General features: G+C 38.0%; 2 protein-coding genes across 25 annotated transcripts in view; both read left to right on the top strand.

Moving 5' to 3' along the window:
- Positions 1-12,010, top strand: part of LOC115470295 (hornerin-like) — a 406,057-nt gene that overhangs the window by 132,166 nt on the left and 261,881 nt on the right. The gene's annotated exons all lie outside the window — the stretch shown is intronic.
- The window catches only part of LOC115470293 (uncharacterized transmembrane protein DDB_G0289901-like), a 266,720-nt gene that overhangs the window by 79,548 nt on the left and 175,162 nt on the right, over positions 1-12,010 (top strand). The gene's annotated exons all lie outside the window — the stretch shown is intronic.

Here is a 12,010-nt window from a genome sequence, read left to right as displayed (position 1 = left end):
TCAGGCATTGAACTGGTGTAATCACTTAAGTGCTGGAGGTTTGCAATTAACTTATAGTATTTTTTGTTATATATGTAAGAGGGAGTCTCGCCCATACTTTACCTATACCCACATAAGTGTACCCCATCTGTTAAATACGCAGTTCATAATATATGTGCATAATTACAGAATAGTGTTTAGGTAGAATTGTGACACATACAGTGGAATTCGGATATAATGCACCTCACAATAATACAAATGCACATATAACATGATCATGTCTTGGCCTTTTTGTACATACAGCTCTTTTTGCCACAGATCAATTTTTGGTTCAATTGTGTTCATGTTCTTTTGACCCTTTTACAACGTGACTCTGCATTTACCGTTCTCAATCATAGCATTATATCCAGGTTCCACTGTATATGCTTAAGTGTGCACATAAGTGAATTTATTCTAGTAAACTAATCATTTATATATGCAATCAGTACTTAATTGTTAGCACCTATTATTTTAAATTATCTCATTTTATGCTGTGTCAGTTGTATTCACTGATAATCAGAAGAGGCAATTTTTTTTTATTTTTTTTAGCAAGAAAGTTTTATTTTCTATGGAATTAAAATGTTAGTGGACCTTTTACTAAAGGGTTGGTATGTGGCAATTAGGTTGCCATGTGTAAATCTGGAACTACTGCCGGTCTATCGCAGATGCCCAGAGGTAGTTCCCACCCCCAGCACTCTATTTAAGGTGATACAAAAATATTTTCTATAACACCAGTGCTTATCCGGAAGTAAGTGGTTCACTTAACGCACTGCCATTTCATTTCATGAAAGAAAGCCAGCCTTTTACCCGTTGCAGTAAAACGGGGCCTCAGCTCATGTCAAAAACTCATTGATGCTAGTGCAGGATCCTTTTTGCTGCAGCGTAAGAAAAGGGGCCCCTAAGTGCTTTTGCAATATGGACAAACTAACCAGTTTGCCCAGAGGTAATGTCAGCAAGCTAGGTGATTAGCACATACATACCCATGATTTACAACACATCTCTTCCCCCCAAAATTAATATCACATACTTAGTGCATGCAGATCACATCATGAATGCAGAAATTTGGGCACTTCCTGCATTAGACCATTTTTCAAACATTAGCTTTGTATTAGAACCTAAAGCAGCTTATTAAAAGGGCCTCTAAATAAATAAATGTTTATTATTTTAGAAAAAAAATAACAAACTGTTTTCCTAACATAAGGCGAAAGGCACTTATTCAAATGCTCAGGCCCAGTCAGTGAGAAAATATGCGATCATATTACCAACATTTGGACAATCTAATCTTGTACCATTTACGATCCCTGACAGAAAGGAAGCTCAATCTATCCATGAAATAGTGACACCTGGGCAGGTTGTTGAGCTTGTACAGTAAATGGCATAGGGCAACTTTTATCAAACTGTTCTAGCAGTTCCTGATGCTGTAATGCCAACAAAGCCCATTCATTTTTCTCAGCAGTGTAGCATGGGAACCGCTAGCGCGGCTTGATAAAAGAGGCCCTTAAGTATTTACTAATAACTAGAGTTAACGATAAATAACATGACTGAACGGTAGACCACATTGATAACTAACCACCAAAGTTGCAAAGGCAATCATAGTGTATGACCAAATACTTTTATTATGGTGACTACACTCCATTTTATCTTTTTAACATTTATATCTTAAAATCCCACTCTTACTTAGGGAAGCTTAGAGCAGCCATAATCTGACAATTTGAAGGAAATGTAAACATAAGGGATCTTGTATAACTGTATCAGGCAGGCTGCTCAATAGATGCTGTTAAGGAAGAAAGTTATATATAATAGGGCAATTTCTCCTGATAATTGTAAATGAATGCTGAAGTTTCATGGAATCTGAAACAATTAAAATATCACAAAAATACTCTTTTTTACTCTATTGCACGTTAGACTTAAGCTCATCTTCCACTGGTGGAGGACAGTGCGGTCAGACTTCACAGTACCCTCAGGGAGGATCTAATAATTTATCCCAAAACAAAGGCCAAGGTAAGTTTTCTTTTAAAACTCCTTCTAGCTTTGTAAAGTGATGGTAACAATTCTCATGATTTACACTGTACTTTTAATAAAATGGCACTTAGCTACACTTTGTTTTTATCCATAAGAATAACCTGCCCATTTTTAGGGAAATTCTATAATTTTGGACTCATAAATAGACAACTACCCTATAAAGACATCTATAAAGACATCTACTTTGCTTTATAGAATATTAGCGTTAAAAGGTAGATATGCATATATGCGTTTAGGGGATACTTATGCTACATATTGAACTGGTGTAATCACTTCCACCTAAGTGCTGGAGATATGCAAATAACTTATAGTATTCTATGCTATATATGTAAGTGGGAGTCTCACCCATGCTTTGCCCAGACCCACACAAGTGTACCCCATCTGTTAAATACGTAGTTTGTTATATATGTGCATAATTACAGAATAGCAATTAGGTGGAATTGTGGGATATACAGTGGAACCCCGATATAATGCACCCCACAATAATACAAATACACATATAATGTGATCATATTTTGGCTTCACTTTTTTACATACAGCTTCTTTTGCACCAGATCAATTTTTGGTTCAATTGTGTTCATTTTCTATTGACCCTGTTTCAATGTGAGCCCCATATTTATCAAGATGATATATTATGGATCCCAATAATAGCGTTATAACTGGGTTCTACTATATGTGCATAAGTGTGCATATAAGTGCATTTATGCTAGTAATCTAATCACTTATGTGTGCAATCAGTACTTAACTGTTAACATCTATTTTTTTTTAATTACCTCCTTGATGCTGTGTCAGTTAAGTTAATGTTTTTATAGAGCAGAATAGAATGAAAATAAATTTAGGGGCCCTTTTAATAAGCTGCCCCGAAAAGTGGCCTGCACTGGTGTAGGTGCGTGTTTTGGACGTGGGCATGTCCATTTTTCAGTGTGCCTGGGAAAAAAGGTGCTTTTTGTGGCTGAAAATGGACGTGCGACAAAATTAAAACCAGTGCACATCTATTTTCTGCCTGACACCTTACCGCTACCCACTGACTTAGCAGTAAGGTCTCATGCGCTAACCAGGTGTTAAACTTTAGCATGTGTAAACTGCTGATACCCACCAGGTAAGCACCACACTGTAGAAAATAGAAAATATTTTCTACGCTGTGTTTTGAACGCACATCAAAAATGTAATTACTGCCCTTGGCAATGTTAGTTCCTATTTGATGCGTGTTAAAAACAATATGAAAAAAAAATTACTAAAGCACAAAAATGCACTGAAGCATCAGATAGAATCAACAGGAAGAGACTCACGAACACCAATAAGGGAAACATCCATGATCTGACAATTTTAAGAAAATGTAAACATAATGACTCTTGTATAACTGTATCAGGCAGTCTGCTCAATAGAAGCAATTATGGAAGAAAGTAAAAATAGGACAGTTTCTCCTGATAGTTGTAAATGAATGGTTAAATTGCATGGAATCTGAAACAATTAAAATATCACAAAAACACTCTTCTTACTCTGTTGTTGCACATTAGAATCAAGCTCATCTTCCACTGGTGGAGGACACTGTGGTCAGACTTCACAGAACTGGCAGGGTGGATCTAATAATTTATCCCAAAACAAAGACCAAGGTAATTATCTGAAGTTTTATTTCACAATAACAAGAATAATACTTTTAGAAACAGGGTAAAGCTATAAAAGTTCTTTGGATTGGTTTAAATTTAAAACTTCCTGTATCTTTTTAAAGTGATGATAATTTTTGACCCCTGTTTGCTAAGGTGCACCAGCATTTTTAGCACGTGCACGAAGTTAGTATGCACTCTGTAGGTGCCCATAGGACTATTGTTTTTGCCTACGTAGTTAGCACATCCTAATGGTTACTGTGCGCTAAAAGTGCTAACATACCTCAGACGTGGCTTAGTAAACAGGGCACTTAGGGGGTCTTTTACTAAAGCTTAGCTCGAGTTATCTGCAGCAGGGCCGATTTTAATCCTATGGGCCCTGCTCCAGATAACTCGAGCTAAGAATTAGTAAAAGACTGCCTTAACGACTTATACTGTACTTTTAAAAATTGACGATTACCCACATTTTATTTTTATCTATAAATATAACTTGCCCATATTTAGGGTAATTCTATATTTGTGGACTCATAAATAGACACCTACACTATAAAAACATCTACTTTGCTTTATATAATATTAGATTTCTAGGGTAGATATGTGCACTTAGGTGAGTACTTACACCAAGCATTGAACCAGTGCAATCACTTGCACCTAAGTGCTGGAGGTATGCAAATGTATTCTATGTTATATATGTAAGTGGAAATCTCACACATGCTTTGCCCAGACCCACACATCTATACCTCATTTGTTATATATGCAGTATGCAAGATATGTGCATATTTACAGAATAGGTTAGGTGGAATTGTGGGACATACAGTGGAACACATGAAATAATGCACCCCACAATAATACAAATCCACATATAACGTGATCATGCCTTGGCTTCCCTTTTTTATATACAGTTCCTTTTGCAACAGATCAATTTTTGGTTCAATTGTGTTCTTGTTCTATTGATCCTGTTACAACATAATCCCGCATTTAGCGAGATGATGTTTTATGGATCCCAATCCTAGCATTATATCCGGGTCCACTATATGTGCATAAGTGTGCACATAAGTGCATTTAAGATAGTAATCTAGGGGGGCTTTTACTAAAGTTATCTGAAGCAAAGCGCATAGTAATAAAATAGGCCCCTCTGCAGATAATTCAAGCTAAGCTTTAGTAAAAGACACCCCTAATCATTTATAAGTGCAATCAGTACATAACTGTTTGCACCTATTTTTTTTCAAATTACCTCCTTTATGCTATGTCAGCTGTATTAATCTTTTTATAAAGTAGATTAGAATGAAATTAATTTAGTACCAAAACATTCACTGAAAATCAGGAGAGAAAATTTAAGACCCTCATCAAATAACATGATCCAAGAAAGTTGTATCTTCTATGGAATAAAAATTTCATGGGACCTTTTATTAAAGGTTTGACATTCAGCATTGGGTTTGCTGCACGTAAATCCAGAACTACCACCAGGCTACTGCAGGAGCCCAGTGGTACTTCCCACCCCCAGTGTTCCATTTCCAGCGCTACAAAAATATTTTCTATTTTTGTAGTGCCAGTGCTTACCCGGCAGTAAGCACTACTTCCCAGTTACCTTCAGAATAGCAATGCAGCCCTTACCGCCACCTCAATGGGTGGAAGTAAGTGCATCCCCTAGATATGACCAAGTGGTAAGTGGTTCACCTACCGCACAGCCAAATCTTTACATGAAAAAAACCCAGCCTTTTACCCGCTGCGGTAGAAGGAGGCCTTAGCATGTGTCAAAAGCACACGCTGATGCTAGCACAGGACCCTTTTTACCGCAGCTTAGTAAAAGAGCCCTGAGGTGCTCTCACATTATGGACAATCTAACCAGTTAGCATGGTAGTAATGTCAGCAAGCTAGATGATTAGCACATCCACACCCATGATTTACCTCAACACATCTCTTCCACAAAAATTTATATCACGTACTTGGTGCATGTAGATCACAAAAGGAATGCAGAACTTTTGGCACTTCCTGCATTAAACCATTTTTCATTCATTAGGCTTGCGTTAGAAACTAAAGCAGCTTAGTAAAAGGGTCTCTGCATAAATAAATCTTTATTATTTTATATTAAAAAAAACTGTTTTCCTGATATAAGGCCAAAGGCAACTTATGCAAATGCTAACGCACCTACACACCTTAGTAAAAAGGCCCCTAAAATTATCGTGTGCTAATACTAGAGACATCCATATATTCCTATGGGTGTTTTTAGCATTAGTAAACTCTAATTTTTAGCACACGCTAAAAACTAAGTGCCTACAGCATTTCATAGTAAATAAGGGCCTAAGTAGGGCAGACTGTCAGTGGAAAATTCAATGATACTACCCTACCCTCATGCTAGTAAATCACTTGTCAAAGCCTAATTAGAATTGTCAGTTAGATATCATAGATCTAAATTAATATAACATTGTTTTCTTTCATAATTGTTTTCCTTTTTATTAACTTCAATATGTAAAATAATGTGAATGTTTCAGGCCCAGAAATCCTCTAATGTTTTTGGTGGACATTATAAAGCAATGACTTATATTACATGTTTTCAGCTAAAAAGTAAATGCATAAAAATCCTTATATAGGGAATGACTTATTAGGAAGTGTGCAGGGACCCTGAGAAAATTTGAGAAAGCATTGAGTACATGTTCACTAACATTGTGTTTCTTGTGGCAGGTGGATGTCAAAAAACAGATCAGCAGAAACAATGCACAAGTGGATCAAAGAAGTGAAAAAGCAACACTGCAACTCCACTTTCCACAGATCAGAATCATGCATCTAACCTCTGTGTTTAAATTGGTGATCATTCGGTTTTCAAAAGATTAATCTTTTAATGTTAATTTGAAACATAGTTTTCTCATCAAAATTCAAGTTGATTAAATAAAAGCAATCTTAATGAGCATACCACATTTGTCTGTTGATCTTTTAAATCAAAATATGGGCCAGCAGTGCCTTTTAGGAAAATTGGAGCTCAGTTGTTTTTTAAGGATATTATTTTAAAGGGACCATATAAACAGGCCTATGAAAAACTGTGTAGGCTGGAGACTTCTATGATGTTATAAGGAGCTGACACAGAAAGCTGTTCCTCACTAATCCTCCTTGCATGAATAGAATCATATCACTACAGAAGAGAAGTCTAGTGGGCTTACACAACATATATAAGAATATATTCCTAAACTGAATGTCTTCAGTTTAGGAATAAAAAGGGATCATCTTCTGGTGGTCATACTGTGCCATAGAGCTACAATTTAATGATTGCATTCATGAACCTTTTTGCACTCTTATTAATCTTGATGTTTGATCAAGATTCTATGAATCCTATCCATTGGCATGAACTTAGTCTGTGGTAGAATGCACTGTTCCCTCTAAACTGCTCTTTCACTATCACATTTTCAATAGTGAGTGACAGACAAGCTCTGCGGGACTCCAGGGAACCTAATAATTGAAAGCAGAATATTGAAACACCACCTCCACTGGCAGCAATGAAGTAGAAGGACTCCTGCTCCTCTTAGAGTGAACAGTGGTGGAAGATGGACTGTTACAATTGTGGGTTGTTATTTTTGACTCATTTTTTCTTCATTCAATTATTTTACACTTCAGTCAATTACCATTACCAATTCAGCTCCTAGTCTGTTAATCTCCATTTAACTGCCATCTGAGAAGTGGGGTTAATCGTTAGGTAATGCTATTTTATTTCAGTAGATTATTCTTAAGTCACCAAAATTGTACCTTCTTCTATGAGACTTTGTTGAGCTTTATTTATTTATTTTATTTAAAAATTTATAGTCTGCCTACAACTAGATGGATCACAAGTCAACATACACAATAAAACAAGAACAAACACGGAGTTATACAGTATTCAAAATAAAACAAATATCAGCCCCTTGCATGTTCAAATAAATATGCCTTCAGCAAATTACTGAATTGAAACCTGCTACTACATACTCTCAGGTAACCTGGTAATTTGTTCCAAATTTGTGGACTTGCTACTGAAAATGCAGTAATCCGTGTATTAGCATATGATACAGTTTACAATTTAACATTCGCCAAGAACTTCAAGTTTTCAGACTACAAGGATCTAACGGGTTGTTATTCCTGAATTACATCTTTAAGATATTGAGGAACACAATCAGAGTACAATGCTTGTTGTACCAACTGTATCATCTTGTACCGGGACACATCCACCAACAGTCGTGCAGAAGAATTTTGTATATTATGCAGTGCCTGTATTTTTTATTTCTGCAAACCCAAATATAGCACATTGCAGAAATAAATATGAGACATCACTAAACTCTGCACCACAGACCGAAAATCACATTGTGATATCATGGATCGCAACTTGGCCAATAAATAAAGCTGAAAAAATGCTGACGTGGAGGGGCATAATCGAACGCGAACGCCCATCTCCATGGGCGTCTATCTCCGAGAACGGGTACGTGAAGGGGCGGGACAGACCGTATTTTCGAAAGAGATGGTGTCCATCTTTTTTTTCGATAATACTGTTTGTGCTGGGCAAATGCATCGGATTTGTGCGGATTTGAGCTGGGCGGTATCGTTTTTCAGCGATAATGGAAACCGAAGGCGCCTAGCCCAAAAATGAACAAATCCAAGGCATTTGGTCGTGGGAGGGGCCAGGATTTGTAGTGCACTAGTCCCCTTCACATGCCAGGACACCAATTGGGCACCCTAGAGGGCACTTGTAACAATTAAAAAAAAAGTAAAATACCTCCCAAGTCCATAGCTCCCTTTCCTTGGGTGCTGAGCCCCCCAAATCCCACCCCCAAAACCTACTGCCCACAACTCGCCACCATTACCATAGCACTTATGGCTGAAGGGGGGCACCAAGATGTGGTTACAGTGGGTTTGGGGGGCGGTTTGGAGCGCTCCCATTTATCAGCACAAGTGTAACAGGTGGGGGGGGGATGGGCCTGGGCCCACCTGGCTGAAGTCCACTGCACCCACTAACAACTGCTCCAGAGACCTGCATACTGCTGTCATGGAGCTGGGTATGGCATTTGAGACTGGCATACAGGCTGGCAAAAAAAGTTTTTAAAGTTGTTTTTGTTTTGGTCGGAGGGGATTAGTGACCACTGGGGGAGTCAAGGGTGGTCATCCCCAATTCCCTCCGGTGGTCATCTGGTCATTTAGGGCACTTTTTTGGGACTTGTTTGTGAAAAAAAGGGTCCAAAAAGTGACCTAAATTTGCGCTAAAAACGCCTTTCTTTTTTCCATTATCTGCCGAGCGCGCCCATCTCTCCTCGGCCGATAAACACGCCCCAGTCCTGCCTTCACCATGCCTCTGACACGCCCCTGTCAACTTTGTCCGTTTCCGCAACAGATTGCAGTTGGAGACACCCAAAATCGGCTTTCGAATATACCTATTTGGGCGCCCACGGGAGAAAGACGCCCATCTCTCGATTTGGGTTGAAATATGGGCGTATTTCTCTTGTAAAAATAAGCTGGATAACCACCTAATACTTGATCCTTCCTAGACAGTAAAGGATCCAAAATTACACCTATATGCATGAACAGGCAACACAGAATCGCCCAAGCTCACAGATAGACATTTCAATCAAAAGAGAACATTCTCTTGTGTATTTAGTGGTAAATGTTTTTGGGGGGGGTAAGTCATGATAGATTTATGTGATCCAGGAACTCGGGGCTCCCTTAATAAGTGGATTGTGTGTCAATTGCTGTAGGTTTTAAAAGTTGATTAAAAAATGGTGTTTGGTCTAAAAGATCCAGAAGTTTTCTTGTTTTTGCTAGCAGGAACAGCTGACTAGGCACCCACTGAGTAAATTTCATTGCTCCTCTGGAAAGCTTTTCACTGACAAATTCACCTTCCTGTGCAAAATGTTGATTCATCTATAAGTTAGATCAATATTTCCAAAAGGATCTGAGGTGTACAGTGTATCATCTTTTTTTCCAAAATATTTCACATATAGGAGCCTGTTTACTACTGTGCCTTAGGTTTATGCACTTACCATGCATTAGGGGCAAAAAAATTAATTCATGAGAGGTGCAGGATCTGTGTACTAACTAATGAGGATGTACCTGCATGTGCTCTGCAGACACGTAGGAGATAAATCTATATAGTGAGCAGTAACATTTATGTACTGAATATGTATATAAATGATTAGAATAATAGCATATATGTGTATTTGTGTAATATACAGCACTTATTTTATAGGTAGGTATACATATAGGCAGAGTATGGGTGGAGCATGAGAGGGACTCACACTTACACACATAGGGCTAGATTCTATATATCCTGCCTAAAAAATCAGCTCCACAAAAAATACACCTAGGCGTATTCTATAAAGTACACCTAAATTTAGGCGGACTTTACAGAATGTGCTTAAATTTCCATGTGTTTTATAGAATATGTCAAATGCCCATCCACATGACTAAATTTATTTTATTTATTTGTTGCATTTGTATCCCACATTTTCCCACCTATTTGCAGGCTCAATGTGGCTTACAATGTTCCTTCATGGCAATCGCCATTCCAGAGTAAAAGAAACAATTGGTATTATATAAAGAACATGGATAACATAAAAGAATTAAGCAATCAGGTATAGAGAGATCACATTCAGAATATAAGGTAAGCAGTGCTGTGTTACAGTTCCTATGATGGTTCATTGTGGTATGCCTTGTTGAAGAGGTAAGTCTTCAGTGATTTCCGAAAATTGATTAGGTCGCACATTGTTTTCACATCAAATGGCAAAGCATTCCACAGCTGTGTACTCGTGTAGGAAAAGCTGACCACATGTGTTAATCTGTATTTTAGTCCTTTGCAGTTGGGGAAGTGAAGATTCAGGAATGTGCATGCTGATCTCTTAGCGTTCCTGGGTAGCAAGTCAATAAGGTCTGATATGTAGGCCGGGGCATCTCCGTGAATGATTTTATGAACCAGAGTGCAAACCTTGAACATGATACATTCGAGTGGAAGCCAGTGTAGCTTTTTCCTTAGGGGTTTGGCACTTTCGTATTTTGTTTTACCAAATATGAGTCTAGCTGCAGTGTTTTGGGCTGTTTGAAGTTTCTTGATGGTTTGCTCTTTACAACCAATATAAAGTGCATTGCAGTAGTCTAGATGACTTAGCACCATTGATTGTACCAGGTTGCAAAATATATCCTTTGGGAAGAAAGGTTTTACTCTTTTGAGTTTCCACATTGAATGGAACATCTTCTTTTTTATATTCTTCACATGGCTTTCAAGTGTGAGATTTCGGTCAATGGTAACTCCAAGAATTTTCAGGGTGTTTGAAATGGGAAGGGAAAAGTTAGGTGTGATTATAGTGGTGAATTTACTTGTGTTATGTTGTGATGAGAGTATAAGACATTGTGTTTTTTCTGCATTAAGTTTTAATTGAAATGCATCCGCCCATGAGTGCATGATTTGGAAGCTGTGGTTGATGTCATTAATGATTTCTTTTAAATCATGTTTGAATGGAATGTAGATCATGACATCATCTGCATAAATGTATGGATTGAGGACATGATTGGATATCAATTTGGCCAGGGTGTCATCATTAGGTTGAAGAGGGTTGGCGAGAGTGGTGATACTTGGGGAACTCCGCATTCAGGTATCCATGGAGCTGATGTAGTCGAACTAGATTTCACCTGGTATGTTCTTGCGGTTAGGAAGCCTCTAAACCAACTAAGAACGTTTCCTCCAACTCCGAAGTAATCTAGGATGTTTAATAATATTTTATGGCTTACCATGTCGAATGCGCTGGACATGTCAAATTGTAGAAGAAGTATACTGTTGCTAGTTGCAATTGCTTGTTTAAATTTAGTTAGACGAGTGACTAGTACTGTTTTGGTGCTGTGGTTGGACCGAAATCCTGATTGAGAATCTTGAAGAATTGAGAATTTATTTAAGTAGTCGGTGAGTTGTTTGGTTACCATACTTTTCACTAGTTTGGTTACCAGAGGGATGGATGCTACTGGGTGGTAGTTGGTTAAATCACTTGTATTTTTCTTTGAGTCCTTAGGTATTGGGGTAAATAGAATATTTCCTTTATCCTTTGGGAAGAGTCCATATTATAACATATAATTCAAATGCATCGTGAGGTCTGATATGAATCATTGAGGGGCAAATTTAATAAGTTGTTGGGGCATATGTCTAGTCTACAGTGGGACTTGGTGAACCTATTGATCGCTTGGGAGATGGTATCCTCCAAGAGCATGTCAAAGTTAGTCCAGGTTCGGTCAGCAGGATGTTCACCGGGGATTGGGTCTAGACAGTTGAGGAATTTTACGTAGTCAATGGTATTGGTTGGCAGCATGAGTCTTGAGCAGTTATGCCATGCTGGAGATACTCTGGATGATTTGCTGCAGGACTAGACTTTATT

This window comes from Microcaecilia unicolor, chromosome 5 (genome assembly GCF_901765095.1).
Source record: "Microcaecilia unicolor chromosome 5, aMicUni1.1, whole genome shotgun sequence".
Lineage (NCBI taxonomy): Eukaryota > Metazoa > Chordata > Amphibia > Gymnophiona > Siphonopidae > Microcaecilia > Microcaecilia unicolor.
This window is presented reverse-complemented; position numbering and strand designations above follow the sequence as displayed.